Raw genomic sequence first — 25,248 nt, 5'->3', positions numbered from 1 at the left:
GAGATGAATACCTCTTGGTATTCAGTTAGTCATTAAATCTGAAAACACAGATATTTTATTTTTATACTGATTGGAAATGTCTTTGATAACATCATCTATATTTTCCCATAGAAGTTTTTTTTTTTTAATCTTACAGTTTTTGTATACAAATCCTATTATTTTGCTAATTCAAATTTACTTTCAATTTCAGAGACTCGTTATCTAATTGGTATTTCTTTTGAAATTCTTTTACCCTTTTCACCAAGTATTTTTTTAAATATTTATTTATTTGGCTGCACTGGGTCTCAGTTGCGGCACACAGGATTTTGTTGCCGTGTGCAGGATCTTCGTTGCGGCATGCGGGATCTTTAGTTGCGGCATGCGAACTCTTAGTTGTGGCATGTGGGATCTAGTTCCCTGACCAGGGATTGAACCCGGGGCCCCTGCGTTGGGAGCATGGCCACTGGACCACCAGGGAAGTCCCTCACCAGTTAATTAAACCTTGTGTCATATGGTAGCCCAGGACAAGGAGAAGTGCGCTTCTTTTCAGAGCTGATTTATAATCATTTTCTTTAGATATTTGGCTAAATCAGTTACTCATTTGGCAGTGACTGTGGATTGCCTGGTGAGACAGATGCTTTAAGCTTATATTCTAGATATAAATTTTTTGCCAGTGAATTCACCATTCAGAATTTTAAACAGACCTTGCTATAGTCATCTCAGTTACTTTCTGCCACTTTGGTGATCTCTTTCTTCACTATTTTCCTCTCTTTCACTATTTTCCTCTCCTTTACTGAGCTCCAGTCACACTGATCTTCTTTCACATTTTTACCTACTTTTTTTTTTTTTTTTTTTGCGGTACGTGGGCTTCTCACTGTTGTGGCCTCTCCCGTTGTGGAGCACAGGCTCCGGACGCGCACGCTCAGCGGCCATGGCTCACGGGCCCAGCCGCTTCGCGGCATGTGGGATCTTCCCGGACCGGGGCACGAACCCATGTCCCCTGCATCGGCAGGCGGACTCTCAACCACTGCGCCACCAGGGAAGCCCTTCTTTCACATTTTTTATTATTTTAACATGCCAATGACCTTTCCTTATGCAGGGCCTTTGCATGTGCCATTCCCATTGCTTGAAACACTCTTCTTCCTTAGAACTCTTTGAATGAGTAGGTTCTCGTCTTTCACGCCTCAGCTTTAAATATCATATACTGCTAAAACTTAGCAGTTTAAAACAGCATACATTTATTATTTCATAGTATCTGTAGATCAGTATTTCAGGAGTGGCTTAGTTGGATGATTTTGGCTCAGAGTCTCTTCTGAGGTTGAGGTTTAAGTGTTGGTCAGAGCTGCAGTCATCTGAAGGCTTGACAAGGACTGCAGTTCCCAGGTAGCTCACTCATATGGCTGTTGGCAGGCTGTCTCAGCTCCTTGCCTTGTGGGACTCTCCATAGGACTATTTGAGAGTCTTCACAGTCTGGCAACTGGCTTTTCTTGGAGTGAGTGAGCCAAGAGCGAGAACAAAGAGGACATCTCAGTGCCTTTTATGACATCAGGAGTTGCACACTGTAAATTCTGCCACATTCTATTTGTTAAAAGAAGCTACTGGTCATAGAAAATGGTGGAGTAGGGAAATCTAAGAATCAGTGGCTCCACAGAAGCAACCATTAAGTTGGCAGAAACTGACAAGTCAAGCTTTTCAGAACACTGGAATCTAATAAAAAACTTATAGCAACCAGGGGAGTGCTTAATGAAGAAGCTTAAGAATGTTAAGTTTTGGTAAGAAAGTGTTGTGGCATTTTTGCTTTACATGCCTGCCATCCCCAATTTTTTAGCTCAGTGGCAGCCATGGGAACAGAGGTGGAGGTTGGGGGCAGGGGAGAGGAGTAAGAACCTTACTTTCAAAACATTGTGCTTTTGCATTTTGAGCTACCTGGCAGTTCCCTGTGGGGCTGGCACAGAGGCTTGCCTTTGTTTTGATCACCTTAAGGTGCAGCAACTTCCTAGATGGTGTCTGTCCAAAACATCTAAATCTTCTAGAGTTAGTAAACAAGTTTAGCAAAGTTGCAGGGTACAAGATCAACATATAAAAATCCATTATGTTTTTATGCACCAGCAATGAATGACACAAAAAGGAATTTAAGAAAACAGTTCCATTTACAATAGCATCCAAGAGAATGGAATACCTAAGAATAAATTTAGCCAAGGAGGTGAAAGAATTGTACAGTGAAAAATACAACACATTGCTGAAAGAAATGAAAGAATACCTAAATCAGTGGAAAGACATTCCATGTTCATTGATTGGAAGACTTAATATTGTTTAAATGGCAGTACTCCCCAAAGTGACTCACATATTCATCCGATCCCTATGGTCTTTTTTTGCAAAAAGGAAAAGCCAATCTTCAAATGTGTATGGAGGAAGGGGCCCCAACAATATTGGAAAAGAACAAAGTTGGAGGATTCACTTTCCAATTTCGGAATGTAATACAAAGCTACAGTAATTAAGTCAATGTGGTTCTGGCATGAGGATTGACATATAAATCAATGGAATAGAATTGAGAGTCCAGAAATACACCCATACATCTATGACCAATTAATTTTCAATGAAAGTGTGGAGACCATTCAATGGAAAAAGAGCGGTCTTTTTAATGGATGGTGTTGAGACAGCTGGTTAGCCACATGTTAAAAGAGTGAGGTTGGATCCTTACCTCTTATCATATACAATGACCTTTTAATATAAGGTCTAATTGGATGAATCAGTGACCAAATCAGTGACCAAGAGCTAAAAGTTTATCACTTTTCATGCTGTTACTAACACTCTCTTGAGTGCTTCCAGCTTCTGCCCACTGCCCCGTTCCAAAGCCATCCCAATGTTTCAGTTATGTGTTACATAGTCTAGTGCACATTCAAGGTGTGGGGAATTAGGTTCTACCTTTTGAAGGAAAGACTGTCAAAATATTGTGGACAGATTTAAAAATCACATCAGGTTTTTATGATTTCTTAGTTTTCAAATAAGCATTTATACTCTCTGGAACCAAGCTAGTGTTTCTGGATGAAACTATTATGTTGTTTTTTGTTGTTTTAATTGAAATTATAAGAAAAAATTGTCTTGACAGAGTCACATACTTTGAGCAGTATTCACACTCTTTGCTTTAGATTATGTTCTCAGGCAGTAGTTTCTATCTTGAGGTCATTTTGTCATTTGTGCTCTGAATATAAATAAATATGCATATGCACAGACACATGGCAATTTATAAGAACGAGATATGCAGAGTGGATCTGAAGCCCTCCTACAGTAAGAGTATGTTTCTACATTTGCCATTCGTTTTTATCAAATTTTTAAATCATGTTCTCTCAGAAACTTTTATTCACACTGAAGGCTGAAAATCTTACATAGAGTTTGTCTTCATACTGTTCATTCCTTTGGTATTCTCTTGCAAATTGACTTAAAATTGGATTACATATACAGTTTTAAAGTAAAACAGTCAAATTCTCATAGCTACATGTCTCTTAATGTTCATGGCCAAATTGTCATTAAAGTGATACTCTATTTTTCATAAGAGTCAAACATTTTCATAAAATTTGCATTTATTTCTGACCAAGTCAGTACAAAGTTGGACATAGTTTGTCTATATAAACTGTAGGCATACAGGACTTTTTCTTGTTCTCATTCAGATTATACTAATATATCTGTAGCTTTCAAGGTGTGAGCATGCATTCTGGTAATTTATTAATTATACAATAAATAATATATTCCTATGTAGTTCTTCTTTAATTTCTTTTTTATTTTTTTATTTTTTTTTGGCTGCGTTGGGTCTTCGTTGCTGTGCACGGGCTTTCTCTAGTTGCAGAGCACAGGCTCTAGGCACACAGGCTTCAGTAGTTGTGGCACACGGGCTCAGTAGTTGTGGCACACAGGCTCTAGAGCATAGGCTCGGTAGTTGTGGTGCACGGGCTTAGTTGCTCCACGGCATGTGAGATCTTCCTGGACCAGGGATCGAACCCGTGTCCCCTGCATTGGCAGGAGGATTCTTAACCACTGTGCCACCAGGGAAATCCCCCCTATGTAGCTCTTAAACTCTAATTCATCATTGATTTTTAAAAGATTAGTTTTAAGTTATCTGGTATGGCTTATTAAAATATTATACAGGCACTTATGTTTAAATATTTACACAGTACAAGTTAGTGCTTGCTGATTTTAAATAAAATAACAAGGCAAACACTCCATACATGGTACACTGAATGATTACTTAAAAGTGTAATGGATGGTGTTAATAAATTGAATTTATAAGATAAGGCATAGAATGCACTATTGACAAGTGGTCATTTTTAAAGTAGATTAGAAGATTGATAAGAGTTTGCAAGAATTGCTTTGTACTGGAGCTCAGTTGTTTCCCATGTCAATCACAATGTTAAGTAAAATACAAGGAGCTGAAAGATGTGGGAGAATGTTAAAGTAAATAAAATTTTGAGCAAAAAGTGGGATACTTCTTGATGTTAGGCTTGCTTGAGAGCTTTTCACTTTTTTTTTTTGAGAGCTTTTCACTTTTATGCATGTAATAGGCCTTTTATTTTCACTTTCAAAGGTGTCATTTTATTTCATATTAATTTAGTAATGATTCAAAGAAAAAGGTTTTGTCTACTAACTGGCTTTAGACCATGTTCTAGAGCTTCTTTCTTTGGAAAAGAAATGAGGACTTTCTGGTGATTTCTTTTCTGAACTTTTCTGGTCTGAACTCTAAACTTGTCAGGCTACTGTCCTTAATGTCAGGGATAGCATATCCCCTCCAATTGTGATTCACTGAAACAGTCATTCTTAGCATGGGTGTCAGGAGAAATGCCAGGGTGCTTGGGAAAATCCACATCCCTACAGATGGTGAGATAGCCTCCAGGTGAGTAGTCTCAGAATCTTCCATCTTCCCCCTACCCCTGTTTAATAAAGGAACTTCAAATCAGTCTCTCTCTTGAGAATCTTTTAAACTGATAAATAATAGAACAGCATTAGAATCAGCCCAAGTCAGTCCAGAAGCTTCTAATGTATCTAATTGGTTAAATTTGGGGGGTGGGGAGGGTAGAATTTATCTAAGAGCAGGACAGCCTGCTTGGACTAAAATCCTGATTCTGTTCCCAAATAACTGTCATTGGCCAAGTTACTTAAACCTCTCTGCTTCAATTTCACTATCTGTAAAAAGGGGCTAGTGATAGATCATACTTCATGGAGTTGTCATGGGGATGTAATAAAAAATATATATATCTTCACACTTAGAACAGTTTATCACACATAATATGCTTGATAAAGTTTAGCTTCATTTTTATTAGTGCTACTACTTATATCACCACTACTGCTATTATTTTAACATTTTGTCTGGGTGTTTTGTTTTTATTATTATTTTGTTTGTTTAGTTTTTGGTTTCTTTGATGATAACTGTTGCGGCTTCTGGTTTTGCTACTCTAAGGGCCACCAAAATAACATCACTTACCAGACTTGAACCAGTATTTTGAAAATGTCTTTTTAAGTGTTTTAAAACAAATTTTAAATGGTCAAATGTGTTTGGAAGAACTGGTAGAGATTTTTATAAACTCCTTTAAGCTTAAAACCAGTAAAGATAATTTTAAATTTTATTCTCATTCCTTTACTTCTTAAAAAGTAAATTAGATCTAGTAAGGAACATTTATATTTGAGATAACATTATTGATCACAAACTGAAATTCTTTAAAAGAACTGACTACTTGTTATCTCTCATTCTCCCCATATAATTAAAACACAATTCTAAAAAAATCCCTCTCAGTGTTTAGATAGCTATGAGTATGTAATCAGCATAATATATTATGATTACATATTTTTTATGTTTGTGATTTCTGGAATGAGTAGTTGTCACGGTTTTTGTTACTGTTGTTTGTTGCTGTTAATTTTTCTGTGTACCTATCACGAATTTGTTCTGAAACGCCACATTCCCAGACTCTCTGCAGAGGCTGTAAAAGGCCTCTGTGTATGGTCAAACACAAATAATTTTTTAGTGTCATACTTTTTTCTTGACTCATTCTTTCGCTAGCCCTCTATCTTCCTGTAATCTGAACGCTGACTTTCTAGAGTCTTGAACAGCTCTTCTCCTAAGACACCACCCCCCACCCCCGCTTCAGCATCATCCTGCAAATTGCCTTTCTTCTCTTCTCTGATGGATCCTATGGTTCCTGGATCTTGTCTTTCTTGTTTTGCTTCCTTACTTTGATGCACTTTATCTCCCAGGGGCTTCCAGACATTAGCAGGTTTTTTCACAACTTGTATATCTGACCATGTCTTTATTCTATGTTTACTGTTGATTGAGTATAAAATTCTGGATTGCAAATAATGTTCCCTTAAAAATTTGAAGGCCTTGCTCTATTTCTTAACTCAGTAGTAAGGATGATGAGAAGCCGGATGACATTCAGATACCTAATCCTTTGAATGTTTTATAGAAGTTTTATAGATCTTCACTTTCTGTTATTTAAAACTTGCATGGAATGTGCCTTGGTGTAGATCTTTTTCCATTCATTGTGTGGAGTGCCTTTTGGCTCTTTCAATTTGGAAATGTCCCTTAATTTTGTGTTATTTTCGTTTTAAAATTTTTTATTGGAGTATAGTTGATTTACAAACTTGTGTTCGTTTCAGCTGTACAGCAAAGTGGATCAGTTTTATATATACATATATCCACTCCTTTTTAGATTCTTTTCCCATATAGGTCATTACAGAGTATTGAGTAGAGTTCCCTGTGCTATGCAGTAGGTCCTTATTAGTTATGTTTTATATATAATAGTGTGTGTATGTCAATCCCAGGCTCCTAATTCATCCCTCATCCCCTTTCCCCCCTGGTAACCATAAGTTTGTTGTCTACATCTGTGACTCCATTTCTGTCGTGTAAATAAGTTCATTTGTACCATTTTTTTTTAGATTCCACATATAAGCAATATCATATGATATTTGTCTTTCTGTATCTGACTTCACTCAGTATGACAATCTCTAGGTCCATCCATGTTGCTGCAAATGGCATTATTTCCTTCTTTTTTATGGCTAAGTAATATTCCAGTGTATATATGTACCACATCTTCTTTAGTCACTCCTCTGTGGATATTAAGGTTGCTTCCATGTCTTGGCCATTGTAAATAGTGCTGCAGTGAACATAGGGGCGCATGTATCTTTTCAAATTATGGTTTTCTCCAGATATATGCCCAGGAGTGGGATTGCTGGATCATATGGTAGTTCTGAATTTAGTTTTTTAATGAACCTCCATACTGTTCTCCATAGTAGCTGTACCAATTTACATTTCCACGAACAGAGTAGGAGGGTTTCCTTTTCTTCACACCCTCTCCAGCATTTATTGTTTGTAGATTTTTTTTTTTTTTTGTAGTACACGGGCCTCTCACTGTTGTGGGCTCTCCCGTTGCGGAGCACAGGCTCCGGACGTGCAGGCTCAGCGGCCATGGCTCACGGGCCCAGCCGCTCTGCGGTATGTGGGATCTTCCCGGACCGGGGCACGAAACCGTGTCCCCTGCATCGGCAGGCGGACTCTCAACCACTGCGCCACCAGGGAAGCCCTGTTTGTAGATTTTTTGATGTGTGAGGTGATACCTCACTGTCATTTTGATTTACACTTCTCTAATAGTGATGTTGAGCAACTTTTCATGTGCTTTTTAGCCATCTGTATGTCTTCTTTGGAGAAATGTCTATTTAGATCTTCTGCCTATTTTTTGATTTTTTTTTTTTATATTGAGCTGCATGAGTTGTGTATATATTTTGGAGATTAATCCCTTGTCAGTCACTTCATTTGCAAATATTTTCTCCCATTCTGTGGGTTGTCTTTTTGTTTTGTTTATGGTTTCCTTTGCTGTGCAAAAGTTTTAAAGTTTCATTAGGTCCCATTTGTTTATTTTTGTTTTTATATTCATTACTCTAAGAGGTGGATCAAAAAAGATATTGCTGCGATTTATGTCAGAGAATATTCTGCCTATGTTTTCCTCTAAGAGTTTTATAGTATCCCTTCTTACATTTAGGTCTTTAATCCATTCTGAGTTTATTTTTGTGTATGGTGTTAAGAAGTGTTCTAACTTCATTTTTTTTACATGTAGCTGTCCAGTTTTCCCGGCACACTTATTGAAGAGGCTGTCTTTTCTCCCTTGTATATTCTTGCCTCCTTTGTCAAAGACCATAGGTGCGTGGGTTTATCTCTGGACTTTCTGTACTGTTCCACTAGTATACATTTCTGTTTTTGTGCCAGTACCAAACTGTTTTGATTACTGTAGCTTTGTAGTATAGTCTAAGTCAGGGAGCCTGATTCCTCCAGCTCCGTTTTTCTTTCTCAAGATTGCTTTGGCTATTTGGGGTCTTTTGTGTCTCCATACAAATTGTAAAATTTTTTGTTCTAATTCTGTGAAAAATGCCATTGGTAATTTGATAGGTATTGCATTGAATCTGTAGATTGCTTGAGGTAGTATAAGATTCTTCCAATCTAAGAACATGGTATATCTCTCCATCCTTTTGTGTTATCTATGATTTCTTTCATCAGCATCTTATAATTTTCTGAGACAGGTCTTTTGCCTCCTTAGTTAGGTTTCTTCCTAGGTATTTTATTCTTTTTTTTGCAGTGGTAAATGGGAGTGTTTCCTTAATTTCTCTTTCAGATTTTCATCATTAGTGTATGGGAACGCAAGAGATTTCTGTGCATTAATTTTGTATCCTGCTACTTTACCAAATTCATTGATGAGCTCTAGTAGTTTTCTGGTAGCATCTTTAGGATTCTCTATGTATGGTGTCATGTCATCTGCAAACAGTGACAGTTTTACTACTTTTCTAATTTGGATTCCTTTTATTTCTTTTTCTTGTGTGATTCATGTGTCTAGAACTTCCAAAACTGTGTTGAATAAAAGTGGCAAGCGTGGACAACCTTGTCTTGTTCCTGATCTTAGAGGGAATGCATTCAGTTTTTCTCCATTGAGAATGATGTTAGTTGTGGGTTTGTCATATATGGCCCTTATTATGTTGAGGTAGTTTCCCTCTATGCCCACTTTCTGCAGAGTTTTTAATTATAAATGGGAGTTGAATTTTATCAAAAGCTTTTTCTGCATCTATTGAGATGATCATATGGTTTTTATTCTTCAGTTTGTTAATGTGGTGTATCGCATTGATTGCTTTGCGTATATTGAAGAATCCTTGCATCCATGGGATGAAACCCACTTGATCATGGTGTATGATCCTTTTAATGTGTTGTTGGGTTAGCTTTGCTAGTATTTTGTTGAGGATTTTTGCGTCTGTGTTCATCAGTGATATTGGCCTGTAGTTTTCTTTTTTGTGTGTGTGGTATCTTTGTCTGGTTTTGGTATCAGGGTGATGGTGGCCTCAGAACGAGCTTGGGAATGTTCCTTCCTCTGCAGTATTTTGGAAGAGTTTCAGAAGGATGGGTGTCAACTCTTCTCTAAATGTTTGATAGAGTTCGCCTGTGAAGCTATCTGGTTGTGGACTTTTGTTAGTTGGGAGTTTTTAAATCACAGTTTCGATTTCATTACTTTGATTGGTCTGTTCATGTTTTCTATTTCTTCCTGGTTCAGTCTTGGAGGGTTGAACCTTTCTAAGAATTAGTCCATTTTTTCCAGGTTGTCTGTGGCCTATTGTTGCTTGTAGTAGTCTCCTGTAAGCCTTTGTATTTCTGTGGAGTCAGCTGTAACGTCTCCTTTTTCATTTCTAATTTTATTGATTTGGACCCTCCCCCCTTTTTTGTCCTGGTGAGTCTGGCTAAAGGTTTATCAATTTTGTTTATCTTTTCAGAGAACCAGCTTTTAGTTTTGATCTTTTCTGTTGTTTTCTTCATCACTATTTCATGTATTTTTGCTCTTATCTTTATGATTTCTTTCTTTCTAGTAACTTTGGGTTTTGTTTGTTCTTCTTTCTCTGGTTGCTTTAGGTGTACGGTTAGGTTGTTTAAGAGTTTTCTTGTTTCCAGTTTTCTTGTACGATCAATGCTGTGTAATTTTATATTTGCTATGTCTTAATAACCTCTTCTCTTTTCTCTCTCTCCCTCACTTTCTGTCCCCCCCTTTCTCTCTCACCTCCCCCACCCATCTCTCTCTCTCACTCTCCTTTTATTTCCTTGTTAAACCTCTTAGATTTAACTTTCAATGATCATATCTTCTCTGGTTTTTTTTTTTCTCTTCCTTTTTTTCTTTCTTGGAGGTCTCTCTAAGTTTATCTTCTAACCCTTGTATTTTTTTCCATAGCTAATATTTAACTTCCCAAATATCCTTTTCTTCCTCATTGTTGTTATATTATCATGATTACTTTGAGTTTTCTTTTTCCCTCTTCCTTGTCTCTGTTTCCTTCTTGTTTATTTTGATCTCTAACTTTTCACTTTATGGGTTTTCTTCAAGAATCTAATGATTGTATTTGAGAGAAACACTAAAATTGCCTATTGGAAACTCTCTGTGTAAGAGTAGAACAAGTTGACTGTGAACTTTACTGTAAAAGACATTACGACCCACTGCTCTGGGGCCTGAATTTGCTTGCCTCTTGTGAGTTCTCTCCTTACAAGCTTAAGTTTTGGGTTTCTTTGGTCTGCTGAGATAGCTACTACTTACATATATTTATGTGATTTCTAGCTTCCAGTTTTTTCTTCTAGCTTCCAAATTTTTTGACATCTCCTGTTTGCTGTTGTCTCCTCCTCCATGCTCTTTGTCTTTATGAGTTTATTTTTTTTCTGTGCCTTTATTGTAATTTTGTACAATAAAAATTGTATTTTTTGAGGGTTTTTGCTGGAATAAGCATAAACCCATGTGTTCACTCCTCCATTTTAATGGAAACTTTTGTCATTTGTCTTTTCTTGGGTGTTCTGAAATTGTCATTTTAAATATTGAGTTCTTAATGTGATGATAGTCAAATAAATCTATAAAACCTCATATGTTACAATGACTAAAAACTCCTTGAGCACTCATAAAGTTTTACAATTCAAAGGAAAATTTTGATCTGTTCAGTTATAGTTTATTCTGGACATTTTGTACATGAAAATCATCCAAGAAGGGAAGGGAAAACTTCTAAAAGATAACATTACAAGAAATCTAGGAATTTAAGGCAAGTCATACCAAATTAGTACTTGATGAGAATAAAAGTAAATGTACACCTGAAACTAACACAATATATTGTAAGTCAGCTATACTTCAATTAAAAAAAAAGTAAATGGATATTTCTGTTTTTCTCAACCACTGTGAGTTTTATAAAATAATTTTCTTTAAATGGTGGAACAAAGGTACAATCTTGAGCCTTCCAGCCATATGAGAACAATTGTAGACTAATGAGCCATTATTTGATTGATTCTGTGCTTGCCTTACACCTACATCTGTGTAGTTAAGGTTGTTGCTTTGTAACCTCCCTTTATATTCATTTGTAACTCATCTTGGTTACCTTTGGCCCATGAAACTTGTCTGATCCTTCTTTTGGTATTTGCTCCAATTTGGTGGATTCATTTGGACAATACCTGCTATTTATGGTACTGGGGACTGGCTAAATTTTTTAGGATATGGCAGAAGATTTTGAATGGCTATTTTGATAAAGTAGTTGTTTTCATTTGAGACTTTTTCCCCATTCCTTTTTTCCTTTTTTTGATTGTTTCAAAGATGATGGTCTTTTCAGCATCATGGGACGTCTGCATTCCCAAGTTTTACTTCTACATTTATTTTTAGTTTAATAATACAGAGAGCTTGTATTCGTTGATGGCCTTTTTGTTAGCTGTCTTTAGTCTCCATCCTGGATTGGTCCTTTTCCAATGACTGGCCTAATATGACACAGAGCCTGTTTGGCACTGGACCATTGAAAATTTAATAGTGCTAAATTTGGAAATAATATAGATCAAATTCTTTCTCTGATTTTGAAATTCTAGAGCTGTAAATTCACCATATTGAGTTGCTGCATTGTCGAAGATACTTATGTTTGGTATTCAGTATTAATACTTGAACCCATTGTAGATCCTGCTTTTTTTCATTTTGAGTGAGTGCAGTTTTCAGAGAATTTATGGGTAATACCAATATCAACTTATAAGTTTTCCAAACTTAATTTACTTCTACATAATTCAACTTACTACAGTTGGAGAAAAGCTTGAGACCTAAAATTATGTTGACATTTCCATCAACTCTCAGTGTGACTTTTGAAAAGGAAACACTATATGATAACTATTTCAGGGTACGTTGTTTTAAAATTTTTTCGTGCTGTACACCTGTGCCCTGGGTAAGTAACTATTATAAACAAACTTCTTTAAATATTTTTTATTCAAGAAAGGTATGGGACATGATTGGAACTAGTGCCTTATGAATTTGATTTTATACCTATTACAGAAAAAGCTTGTCTGATGAGAATACATCTTGACAAATTGACATGTTTTGATCGGTGCTGAGGTAATTGTACAGATTTTTAAAATTAAACAAATTGTAAGCAGAGATTTCTGCAGCAGGTTAATCCCAATATCAAGGTTTTTGTGCTAGTTTAAGCATTGCTAAACATGGCAAAGATCTTCTTTTTGGGGCATTTCTGAGCATGTGATATAAATTTGGTGCTGAGTTGGGTCAACTGTATTACATAGTAAGAAAGAATTTGTTTTCGGGATGTCAGTGGAAGATATTCCCAAATCCTTAGTGTGAGTTGATTAAAAAGCATAAATATATTTGTTCATGTTTACTGTAAATACCTAAATTATCTATAGAAAGACTATTTTTTAAAGAGTGTTGCTCTTTCTACTCAAAACAACTTTCTACAAATACGACATTTTGTTTTACCAAGGAGCATTCATAGTAGGGTATAAAGCAAATCTCTGTGCATTGTTTCTGCCATGTAAGAGTTTAAAAAATCTTATCCAATAAAGCATGCCTTTTTAAAAATAAGATGCGCTTCAGGGCATTCTCTCTCTCTTTTTTTTTAAGCATGTATGTACTAAAATTTGTTAAATATTTTTAAAATATCTTTTTCTGGAAAGAGATTCCAACAGATTTTTTGGTTAAATGATGGAGTACAGAGCTCTGTTCTTGTCAATACAAAAAATTATATACATGAATCACTAAAAGTCTGATATTTTAGTTATCTCTAATGGAAAAATGATTCCTTGGGATTTATAATGTTTAATATAATGTGTAGAATATTCAGCAAATGGCTCTGTCACTTGATCTCTCTCTTTATACATTTGAACAACCTGTCTACTTCTGGAGGGGAAAAGAAAAGCCAATAATGCTTGGTTTTTACTCTGAGAAATTTATGATTTAATTGATATAAGCTGAAGCCCAGGCATCAGAATTTTTTCAAAGCTCCCTAGCTGATTCTAATGTAGATGAGGACCATTGACCTGTAGATTCTCGTGTTGGGCTTTGTGACATAAATATTTATTTAGTAAATATTTATTCAAATAAATGAATTTCTTCCATTTCTTTTTCTGAAGTAACTTTTAATTTTTGAATACGTTTATTTTTACAGAAGAATTGTGAAAATAGTACAGAGAGTTTCCATATACCCCACATCCAATTTCCCCTATTAAAATCTTATGTTAGTATGGTACGTTTGTTACAATTAATGAATCAGTATTGGTAAGTGTTTTCAACTAAGGTCTATATTTTATCCAGATTTACTTAGTTTTTACCTAGTGTCCTTTTTCTGTTTCAGGACCCATCTAGGATACCACATTTACATTTAGTCACCATGTCTCCTTAGGCTCCTCTTGATGTCACAGTTTCTCAGATTATCCTTGTTTTTGATGTCCTTGAGAACTTTGAGAAATGCTGGTTAGGTGTTTTGTAGAATGTCCCTCAACTGGGATTTGTTTGATATTTTTTCTTATGATGACACTGAGGTTATTGGTTTTGGGGAGAGAAACTACAGAAGTAAAGGCTAGTCTCATCACATTTATATCAAGAGTATTAAAGGAAAAACTCATTTCCTCTACTTATAACACTTCTGACACCAAATGTGTGGATTTTCCACACCAAGCGATTCTCCAGTTTACCAATTGGGTGTCTTACAGTTTAATTCATTCTGACACTGACTATCTGGAGTTAGCACAGACCCTGCAGGTTAAGGACTCAGTCTCACAAACCTGTCCCCTCCCTCACTTCAGATGCTCGTCACAAGTCTGGGTCTCCCATACTTTGACCAACTGGCTATAAATCAGGGGTTCCACAGTTCCCTCCTCAGTTTCATTAATTCTCTAGAATAGCTCCCAGAACTCAGGAAAACACTTTACTATTTCCAATATGGGATACAACTCAGGAACAGACCAACGGAAGAGATGCATAGGGTAAGGTATGAGGAAGACGTGTGGAGCTTCCATGCCCTCTCCAGGCATGCCAGTCTCCTAGCACTTTGATCTATTCACCAACCTGGGAGCGCTCCAAAACCCTTCTTTTAGGGGTTTTATGGAGGTTCCTTTACAGAGATATGATTGATTAAATCATTGACCATTGGTGATTAACTCAATCCCTAACTCTTTTCCCCTTCCTGGAGGTCAGGAGGGTAGGCCTAAAAGTTCCAGCCCTCTGATCACATGGTTGGTTCCTCTGGCAACCAGCCCTCATCCTCCAGGAGTCACCTTACTACCATAAAGCCAGACATGGCTGAAAGAGGCTTATTATGAATAAGAAAACGTGCTCCTCCCACACATATCACTCAGGAAATTGTAAGGGTTTTAGAAGTACTGTGCCAGGAACTGGGGACAGATCAAATCTATATTTCTTCTTATATCACAATATCACAAATACATTTTGTTAACATGGCTTATCACTGTCAGTGTTACCCATGATCACCTGGCTGATGTAGTGTTTGTCAGGTTTCTTCACAACAAAATTACTCTTTCCTCCTTTCCATACCGTATTCTTTGGGAGGAAATCATAATACACAGCCCACACTTGAGGAGTGGGAAGTTATGTAGGAATTCTTCTACATAGGAGATTTTTCTATTTTCTCCACTTATTTATTCAGTCATATATATCTCACTGACTCATAGTTATTTAGTTTACACTTTGGGTTATAATCCAGTACTACCTTATGTATTTTCTTGTTCAGATTGTTCCAGCTTTGGCCATTGGAACCTCTTATGGTTGGCTCTTTTGTCCCTTTGACATAACCCCATCATTGTGGGTTTGCTTTTACTTTACTTACTTCCTTACTCTCTGACACTGTAAGATACTCTAGATTCAGTTTGTATATTTCCTGCCACAGTTTCTAGAATCCTAGGAGCTAGTTCCTTTATTAGAGAATGATATTAGAAACCAAGATATGGACTGTAGATGTACTTATTGCTACTGTGGCATATTGTCACTTTATTGATCTCTCTCAGTAGACAAAGCAAGGAGGTATATGTGTGTGTGTGCTAACATGTGTATATACACATATCTATATGTATATATATATGTGTGTGTATATATATATCTCCATCTTTACCTATATTAAGCTAAACATGGATTCATACTGATGTCTCTGACTCTGATCCATTACCACATGGATCCTTCTATCTGCCTCCCCTTGCTTGTTTATAACTCCTCCCTGCAATGGTGAAAAACCTGGCTCCCTCCATCTACCACCCATTTGCTAAATATTTCAGTTCCTGTGTGCATGTATAGTGGTTTCAGAATTAACCCATATCCCCATGGGAACAACTTTATCAAGTAGAGCACGGTGCTTATGTACAGTGCTTTTTGTTTTAAGTCTTACAGATTCCACTCACTTGCAAGGTTGTGTGTGTCACATTCTGCATTCCATCCTGGGATCTCCTGACCACCTGAAATATGTTTTTAAATTTGCATACATTAAGGTTCACTCCTTATAGTAAAACTTCTATGAGTTTCAACAAATGCATGGCGTCACATATTCACCATTGCAATATCCTGCAGAATATTTTCACCACCCAAAAGAATCCCTATGCTACACCTGTTAAACTCTCCCTCTACCCCCAAGCCCTCTGCAGTTGCTCATCTGTTTACCATCTGTAGTTCTGCCTTTTCCATATCATGTAATTGAATCAAACAGTACTGGCTTCTTTCACTTAACAATATGCATTTAAGATTCACCTATGTGTTTTTGTGGCTTAATAGCTCATTTTTTCACTAAATAGTATTCCTTTGCATGGATGTACCACAATTTGTTTATCCATTCACCTGTTGAAGGACATCTTGGTCATTTCTAGCTTTTGGCAATTATGAATAAAGTGGCTGTAAACATTTTCATGCCAGCTTTTGTGTGGATGTAAATTTTCAGATCATTTGGGTAAATACCTAGGACGGTAATTGGTAGATCTTATGATATGTTTAGCTTTGTAAGAAACTACCAAACTCTATTCCAGTGTTACACCATTTTTGCATTTCCACCAGTGAATGAGAATTTCTGTTGCTAAGCATGTTCACCAGCGCTTAATATTGTCAAGTTTTTGCTTTGTTTTGTTTTGTTTTTTGTTTTTTTGCATTTTAGACATTCTAACAAGTATTTAGTGGTATCTTGTTGTTGGTGTAACTTGTAATTCCTAATGACAAAAGGTGTTGGGCATCTTTTTATATGCTCATTTGCCATTTATGTATCTTCTTTGACAAGATGTCTATTCAGTACTTTTCCCCATTTTTAGTTTTCTTACTGTTTATTTTTAAGGAGTTGTTCATGTGTTTTGGACACAAGTCCTTTAAAATGAGGTAGTGTTTTGCAAATATTTTCTCAGTCTGTGGCTTGTCTCTTCATTTTCCTAATGGTGTCTTTCACAGAGCAGTAGATTTTGTTTTAATATCACCAATCAGTTTTTGGTTTTGTTTTTTTTCCCAATGGATCTTGCTTTTGATGCTTTAACTCATCACCAAACTAAAGGTAACATAGATTTTCTCCTATGATTTCTTCCAGAAGTTTTCTGGTTTTGCATGTTATATTAAGTTCTATGATCTATTTCGAGTTAATTTTTGTGAAAGCCATGAGGTCTAAGTCTAGGTTGTATTTTTTTTCATATGGCCATTCAGTTGTTCCAGCACCCTTTGTTTAAAAGATTATCCTTTCTCCATTGAGTTGCCTTTGTGCCCTTTTCAAAGATTAGTTAGTTGATTGTATTTGTGTGGGTTTGTTTCTGAGCTCTCTATTCTGTTCCATTGATTTATCACTGATATATGTATCTATTCTTTTCCCAATACTACACTGTCTTGATTACTGTAATTTTGTAGAAGTCTAAAAATTGGAGTCTTCAAACTATTTTTCTTATTCATTATTGTGTTGGCTGTTTTAGGCCTTTTTCCTTTCCATGTAATCTTTAGAATCATTTTGTTGACAATTACATGTTAGCTTGCTAGAATTTTTATTGTGGTTGAATTGAAGCTATACATTAAGTTAAGAAGAAATGATATCTTAACCATATTTTGAGTCTTTTAATCCGTGAACATGATTGTCTCTCAGTTTATTTAGATCTTTGCTTTTTCTCATCAGTGCACACAGATTCTATACATATTTTTTTAGACTTAACGTGTTTTTCTGTGTGTGTGTGTGTGTGTGTGTGCGCGCGCGCCTTAAAGATTTTTTTTTTAATTTCAAATTCCAGTTATTTATTCCTGGTATAGAGAAAGCAAGTGAATATTTTATATTGCCCTTGTATCCTGTGACTTCGCTATATTCACTTATTATATAGTTCCAGGAGGTTTTTGTTGATTCTTTGAAATTTTCTAGACAGTCGTGTCTATGTAGGCCTTTTCAATCAGTCACATTATCCCTTTATTCTAGGGCCTTTTTCCTCAGTGTAAAAATGTAGTTATATTTTGACCGTTAAAAAACTAAAGAAGAAATCAACGACAAATTATTCATAGCCAGACTTCTTGATAAAATAGAGCCTTTGTTTCTCCACTTCATCATATTCTCTCTCCACCTCTTATCATATTGTGGCTGAAGTATTCTCCAGCAGTACTCTTTACAGGGCAACTTTCTAGGTAAGATGAGATCATTTTAGACCTTATTTAATTTGACGTGTCCGTGGGTCATCAAAGTCATTTTGTAGCAGGCAGCTGGATATGCAGTTTTGAACCCCAAGGGAGAGCGCTCAAGCAGTTGGAGAATCAGCAGGCTTTCTACATTTGGTGGTTAAACCTTAAGCAAGAGTGAGATTGCTCAAAAAGTGTCTAAAGAAAAACATCAGTTGCTGCTTCTGCTAGACCACTTCTTAGGTCACCCTCATTTGCCTGATTAACTCCGTATCCTTCAGGAGTCATCTCAGCCATTGATTCCTCTGGAAAGGGGGAACTTTTCATGATCTCCAAGGCTTTGGTCAGGCAAGTGCTCCTCTGTGCTCCTGTGGTATCTGTGTTTAGCTCTGTGAGAATGCTTATCTCACTGTATTTATGTCTACTTTCTAACTTTCTCCACTAACCTGTACATTTCTCAAAGACAAAGACTGTATCTCAGCATACTGCCTTGCACACAGTAGGTAGGTACTTATAAATATTTAATCAATATTTATGAAATCAATAAATATATGTATAAAATTGCTTTATAATGGGTTTTAACTGACTTAACCCCTTATTATTTAGCATAGTGCCACAAGATTATCATCAACACAGAAAGTATCTGCATTTAAAAATAATAAGGTACATACTGGTACCTGAAGTATTTGTGGAGCAATGCTTAAGTCAAACATGTGATAAATATTTTGTTTTGGGGGCAATTGCTTGTTTTTTGCTGCCCTGACTTGGCATTTCTCTGCCCCAGAATGTCATTTGTATCAGGAGTTTCAGTAATGTAACTGCATGCTAAAATTAATATTGTTATTTTATTGTGATTCAGGCAGTCTCCTTCTAAATTGTATGTTTTGGAAGCTGATTTCTTAATGTTATCATTTCTGAGTTTATACAAGTGATTTCTTTTGTTAAGTATATATTAAAGTTTCTATTTGTTGTTAAACACGACCATAATGGAGCAGAAAAGGAGTAAGAGAAAGAAAGGATAATAAAAAGAAATTATTTTCAAAGACAAATTAGCTCATAGTTCTATTTGTTCTAAGAACATAAGATTATACAATCATAAATCTGTTTATATGAAAGCAATTTAGAATGCAGTGACACAGTGATCTGAATACTTGATATTTCCTGTTGTATGTTTCTGTCAATTTTGTGGAATCAACAAGTGTTCACTGAGCTCCTGCTATTATATGCAAGTCATTGGGGAGATTACTGAATGTAGTATATCCCTTAAGAAACATAAATGTTGCTTATATAAAAATATAACATGGCAGTGGCTATAGTATTTTAAAATATATCAGTTTTTTTAAAAAATCAGTGGCCAATAGTCTGTTTCTGAAAGGTATTGATAGTATGTTAGTAAATAAAATAACCTATTTTATGAACCTGTTTTATCTGTGTAAATCACAAATTAATGGAATTTGTTCTTGCCTTTTGTCTTTGGTGCCCTCTTGTGGATTTTTTATAAACTGCTTGTAACAACACAACAGTTTTTAAAGGTGTTATTTTTATTTTAAAATATTTGATTTTATAATCTTTATATTTTGTTAATCCTTTGACATGCTTTTGGCTGTGAGAGAAAAAAGAGAAGTCATGGTTAAGGTTGCTTTTACTTTTTAAATTTACTCTATTGTATTTCAGTATTGTGCACAGGGGATGTAAGACAATCTTTTGTTTGGAAGCTTTTAATATAATGCCAGGAACTTGTACAGTCTTGCGTCATGGAGCCTCTGAAGTCCTGCCCACACCCTTCTCACCATTTAGGTTTGTTGTACTGATGAACAAGTCGTTAATGACTTTCGGAGATCGTGAAAGCTTTGATGTAACTTTAAAACATGCCCGTGAGCGTGCAGAAAGTTAGGATGCATGAAGGCAGACGTTTCTGTTTGTTAAAGATAGGTATGTCAAAGACAGCAGCTGTATAAGCTCTTCTGCTTTTGCAGTGAAGCAGAAGGAACACCTACTTAAATCGGTGGGAAGGAAGTTCATTCTTTGTACAGATTTCCAGATACTGTAAGTCTTAGTAATATTTAATTGGTGAATATCAATATATTACTTTTTTCAACCTGTCAGACATTGCAACAGTGCTTAAGGATGGCAGTTTGAAGGGGAATATTTCTGATGTTTTCTCAGTAGTTCTTAGCTCAGTTGGGTTGGATATGGTACTGAATGCGACCAGAGTTAACCAGTTGATTCTACTGTGGGCTCTTTCACTTGTAACACAGAAATAGTAGACACTGCAGATGTATTGAGAACAGAGGCAATGGATAAGTGCTATCCTTTACCGTATTTGGAAGTGGAATTTAAAGATAATGAGTGTTCTGTTGGGTCACATCAGTAGTTTCACCTTGCTATAGTAGAAAGTGCCTTTACTTTAATGGTACACAGGGCTCTTCCATGATGTGAGGCATACAAGCAAATGTACAATGGTTGCCTTTGTTTTTTGCCTTTTCTAACTCAAGAATGATTAAAATTTATTTACTGACACAGGTTAGCATGTGAGCACAACCACCAAGACCTGATTTAGTTCTGCATGGGGAGAAAAGTAAAACCTGCCACAGGTTTCCCCAATTTTATGCTCATTTCCTTGAAGTTGCACTGCACATGCCATGTTGATTTCTTTAAAAAAAATTTTTTTAATATATATTTTATTTATTTATTTGGCTGCATTGGGTCTTAGTTGCAGCACATGGGGTCTGTTGTGGCATGCGGGATCCTTCATTGCGGGACGTGGGCTTCTCTCTAGTTGTGGCGCACAGAGCACACAGGCTCAGTTGTTGCTGCATGTGAGCTCTAGAGCGCACAGGCATGTGGGATCTTAGTTCCTGGATCAGGGATCAAACCCGCGTCCCCTGCGTTGGAAGGCTGATTCTTAACTGCTGGACCATGTTGACTCTTACTTGACTCTTTCCCCCACAGATTAATCATTAGAATTCAGTGCCTTTATCATGTGCTAAAGTGGCAAATTCCATTAAGTCATTTTTTGGTTATCAGTAACTGGCATTATCTATTTTATTTTCTGTCTTCATCTACTCAGATTAGAATCTTTTACAGTTTTCTCTTTAGAGTCAGTTTGGCCTCTTTAGGTCCAGAATATTGTAGTTGTTTTTGATTCATTGTATTTGATGTCCAGAAAGTTTCTAGAATATGTTGTTTCTTCTTTCATGATTTCTTTTAGATCGGATTGTCATTTAAACCGGTTTGTATAGGACCTTTTCAGCGCAGATTCTAATCACCTCAAATCTAGATTTCAGTAATAACCTTCTGATTCCAGGCTCTCTTTCTTCAGTCTCCTTCTCCAGTTCACCCCTTAGTTTGCAAGGTTCCCATCACTCTGCCAAGCAGCGCATGCTGGCTCCCAGCGTTTAAAGCACTCTGTAACCTGTAGGCCATTCCTTAATGCAGCCCAGCTCACTTAACGCTTTCCCTTCCAGCCATAATATTTCTACCTTTGTGCTTGTTTTTCCCAATCTAGGGTGCCACTGTCTACTCTTTCCTCATTTTTGTCCTAGAAATTTTTATCTTAGAAAGATCCAGCTGTCCAAGGGGAGTAATTTAATTCTAAGGAGCAAGTGAGTCTTAATTCTGTGTTTTTTTCCATCCATCTTGGCAGCTTGTTTATTCTTTGTCTTTCTGTAAGCTCAAGTTTAGTTGAATTTTATCTCTGAGAATGATGTGAGTCTTGGGTTGAAGGTTGAGTATGAGTCCCTTTAGGGTGGATTTTAATTTGTTTTCATCAGGCACCTGGGGTTCTTCCATACTGAGACTGCATTCCACTAATTTCTCAGCATGGGGTTCCCCAGACCATGTGGGTAATGTTAGAAAACCCAAACCCATGTCTGTACACCCTAAAGGGAAAACCCCCCACCATATCCATTCCTCATCTTTACCTATAGCCCAGGTGAGGCAGACAAGTTTATATGTCATCTCCCTTACCTGTGAGTACATTTTTTCTTGTCTGTCCTTTCACTGAGGATGTAGACTTTCAAGATTCCCAATTTTATGTAAGAATTTCAGTTCTACTTTGGAGAGAACCCAAAGACTCTTGCCTTCCTTTATCCATTAAAATGGATAACCCATCACCATCGCACCCCCATCATCACATGCCCCTATGGCAGCCCTAAGGTCGGATTTAGTTTATTCTCACTCTAGTTCCTAGTTGTTTGGGGCTCTTGGAGATTTCCTCTACTATCTTGAAAGCTCAGTTTTGTATTTGTAGTATGTTTTGTTACATTATTCTTTGCTGTCAGTGCCATCCCTGATTAGCGCCTCTAAAACGTTTTACAGATACCTAGACCACTATAATATTGCAACTTTTTGTATAATTGGTTCACTTATGTGTCTTAAACATTCATTTTTTCCTGAAAAATAGATTTTTTCATGCTGTAGTAGAATGCATACCCAATAGGAGTGTCTAATTGAATCAGTGTCACTAAGATCACTGTTCTGTATTGATAATGTACTGTTATGTAATTGTATAGGTAATAAAGAAGTATTTAATATCATTTCAGGAAGAGAAAATAATTAGAATATTTCAAATTAAAAAGACACCTATTTATCTAAGAATAGTCTATCTCATTAATGTTAGAAATGACAAATACTTTCTAAAATGTTTCTGTTAATATCTTTTAAATCAATCAGATAGTAGCTGAATATTTAGAAAATCCTTTAAGGTGGTAGATATTGCAAATGTAAAGATACCTAGTGCAAAGGCTCTGATTATTTCTCAGACTGTTATAGCATAAATCTGTCTTAGCAGTGGAGTAGGATTTCCTAATGATGTTTTCAAATATTTGTATTCCATGTGGATTTTATGATTCATAACCTGGATTATCGTCAGTACTCTGTTTTGCATTCCTGGCACATGATGACCACTGATTGAAAATGCTATTGTATTCCTTACTGGAATTGGCCACTTTCTACAGTGGGGAAGCATCTGCTCTGCAGACCTTTTTCTATAAAGTATCAACATGTTTTTCTTCTGCTTTTCTCTTGTAAGGAGTAACAGAGTATATATAAATGAAATATAACTTTGGAAAAACATTATAAATAACTGTTTTATTATGAAAATGTTAAAGTGTCAAATGGAAATTTTAACAATCATCTAAAATATTAAGAATAATTTGAGTTAATGATTTAAAAAAGTAAAAAGTGTTACTGAAAAGTTTTCAACACCATCACCAAATTTTTAGTGTTTGATTTGCTAATTTCATAAAAAAGAACTTCTCATTCCTTCCATACTTTAGTAATTACTGTTTGGATGCCACCCTCTCATTAGTGAATTGAGTGCTCATTATTTTTTTCATTACTGTCTTTTTTTTTACTGTCAATTTGTAGATTGGTTTAGCATCCTTTAGCAAAGTGATTATGTAAGTGAAAATAATATGCAGTGAAAACGATCCCTTCCAAACTTGATTTAGTGTTTTTATAATTTTATAGATTAAGCCAGTTATGTGCATCCGGAGGCACAAGCTTCATTATCCCAGCATAGATTCAAGTCTAATATAGAATACAGGAAAATTTTAAAGTATTATTTCACACTAACCAGATGTTATGTTTCTTGTTAAATTTAACGGTCACAGCACTGAATCTTATAAGGATAAGAGATAAATGACTCACACATATAAAAACAGATTTAGTGTTTTGGGAATTAACTGGTTTGGAACCACGATAAAATAAGGTATTAAATTAGCAGTAGATTTTTGAAAAGAACTGATAGAAAATCAACTTTTTTCCTCCCTCCTTAGTGGAGTCTAGTGAAAAGAGTAAAACCTTTTTTATTAGCTTTTTGACCAAGTGCAAATTAGTTTACTTATGTGTATGTCAGTTTCTTCATCTCTTAACTTAGCAAAATGAAGCATGCTCTAGCTAACCTGTCATATAAATTAAACTAGAGTTGAGAAATAATTTAAAATTTAGAAGCCTTATACAATTGGAAGTTAGATATTGGGCTTTAGAATCAAACAACCTGGTTAGAATCCTTGCCCTTCCACTTATCTGTTATATGACCTTGGACAAATTATTAAACCCATTTGAACTGCAGGTTCATCATTTACACAACGGGGACAATAATATCTCACAGAATTAATAAAAGGATTAAATAGGGGTGACCTACAAAAAGCCCTTAGTATAGTGTTTTTAACTCATTGATGATAACTATTTTATCATTATTTGATAAGTGATCAATTGAATAATTCTAATTAACAGTATTATTTTCCCTCCCGAAGTTTCTTTAATAGCCATTTTATGTTTTAAATAATTAGTTGGTTTAAATAAAGTTCTACAATAGAACCTTGCATAACATTCTATGCTTTAGCACTAACTCATAATGAGGGCTTTAACATTAATATAATAGATTATGTAATGAGAACAAGGCTTTGTACTGGATACCAGGAATATAACTGTTAACAAGATCTGGTTACTGCCCTTATAATAGCTTTTAGAGTCTGTTTAATAGATTTGGACAAGTCAAGTGTACAGACAATTAGAGTATTGTGTAATAAGTGTATGATAGGCATAAGCACAAGGTGCTATAGCCATACAAAAGTATGACACCTAATTCAGTCTCGGGGTGTCTAAGCTGAGAAGGGATGTCTAAGTGTAGTTCTGTTGTAAAAAGAAGTTGTAATATAAAGCACCCCCACTTGTGTATATATATATTAAGTGTTATAGTCTTCTCATCCTTTAAGACCTAATTTAAGGGCAGTGTCCCCTGTGAGGCTTTCTTCATTTGACAGAGGTGGAGTCAGAGGCTGTACTTTTGGTACTCCCATTGTACTTTGCCAACACTTTCCTTACAGCGTTTAACAAATTGCCTTGTAATTTATTGTTCACATGTCAGTTTTCTTAGACTTCAGACTTCTTAAAAAAACAAAAATGGAGCAAAACCGTTTCTTATTCATCTTTGTATCTCCAATGCCTGGTTTACTCCTTGACATATTATAAGTTTACAATAAATGCTTGTTGAATGAATTAGGTAAAAATATGAATTGCTTCATTTATTAAATAAATTTTTATCAAGTACCTAATATATGCCAGGTGTTCTAAGCATTGAGGGTTCATCTGTGAAAAAGAAGCTTTCTTTGCCTTTATCAAACTTATATTATACTGGTAGAAAAACCAGGTACAGGCTGTGAAGAATATGGAAGGATAAAAGTTTGGTGGGGACTTCGATTTTGGATTGGTGGTCAGAAAAAGCATCACTAAGGAGGTTAGCATCTAAGTGGAGACCTGAGTTAAGCAAAAAATAAAACTGTCTTAAAGAAGAGCATTCTAGGCTGAGAGAACAGCCAATTTAAAAGCCCAAGGAGGAACA

At 35.8% G+C, this 25,248-nt stretch overlaps 1 protein-coding gene across 1 annotated transcript in view; it reads left to right on the top strand.

Moving 5' to 3' along the window:
• STK3 (serine/threonine kinase 3) overlaps positions 1-25,248 on the top strand; it is a gene marked incomplete at both ends in the record, with an annotated part of 298,497 nt that overhangs the window by 184,604 nt on the left and 88,645 nt on the right.

This window comes from Hyperoodon ampullatus (genome assembly GCF_949752795.1).
Source record: "Hyperoodon ampullatus genome assembly, chromosome: 17".
In the NCBI taxonomy this organism is placed as follows: domain Eukaryota; kingdom Metazoa; phylum Chordata; class Mammalia; order Artiodactyla; family Ziphiidae; genus Hyperoodon; species Hyperoodon ampullatus.
The sequence above is the reverse complement of the archived record's forward strand: the minus strand, read 5'-3'. Positions and strand labels throughout refer to the sequence as shown.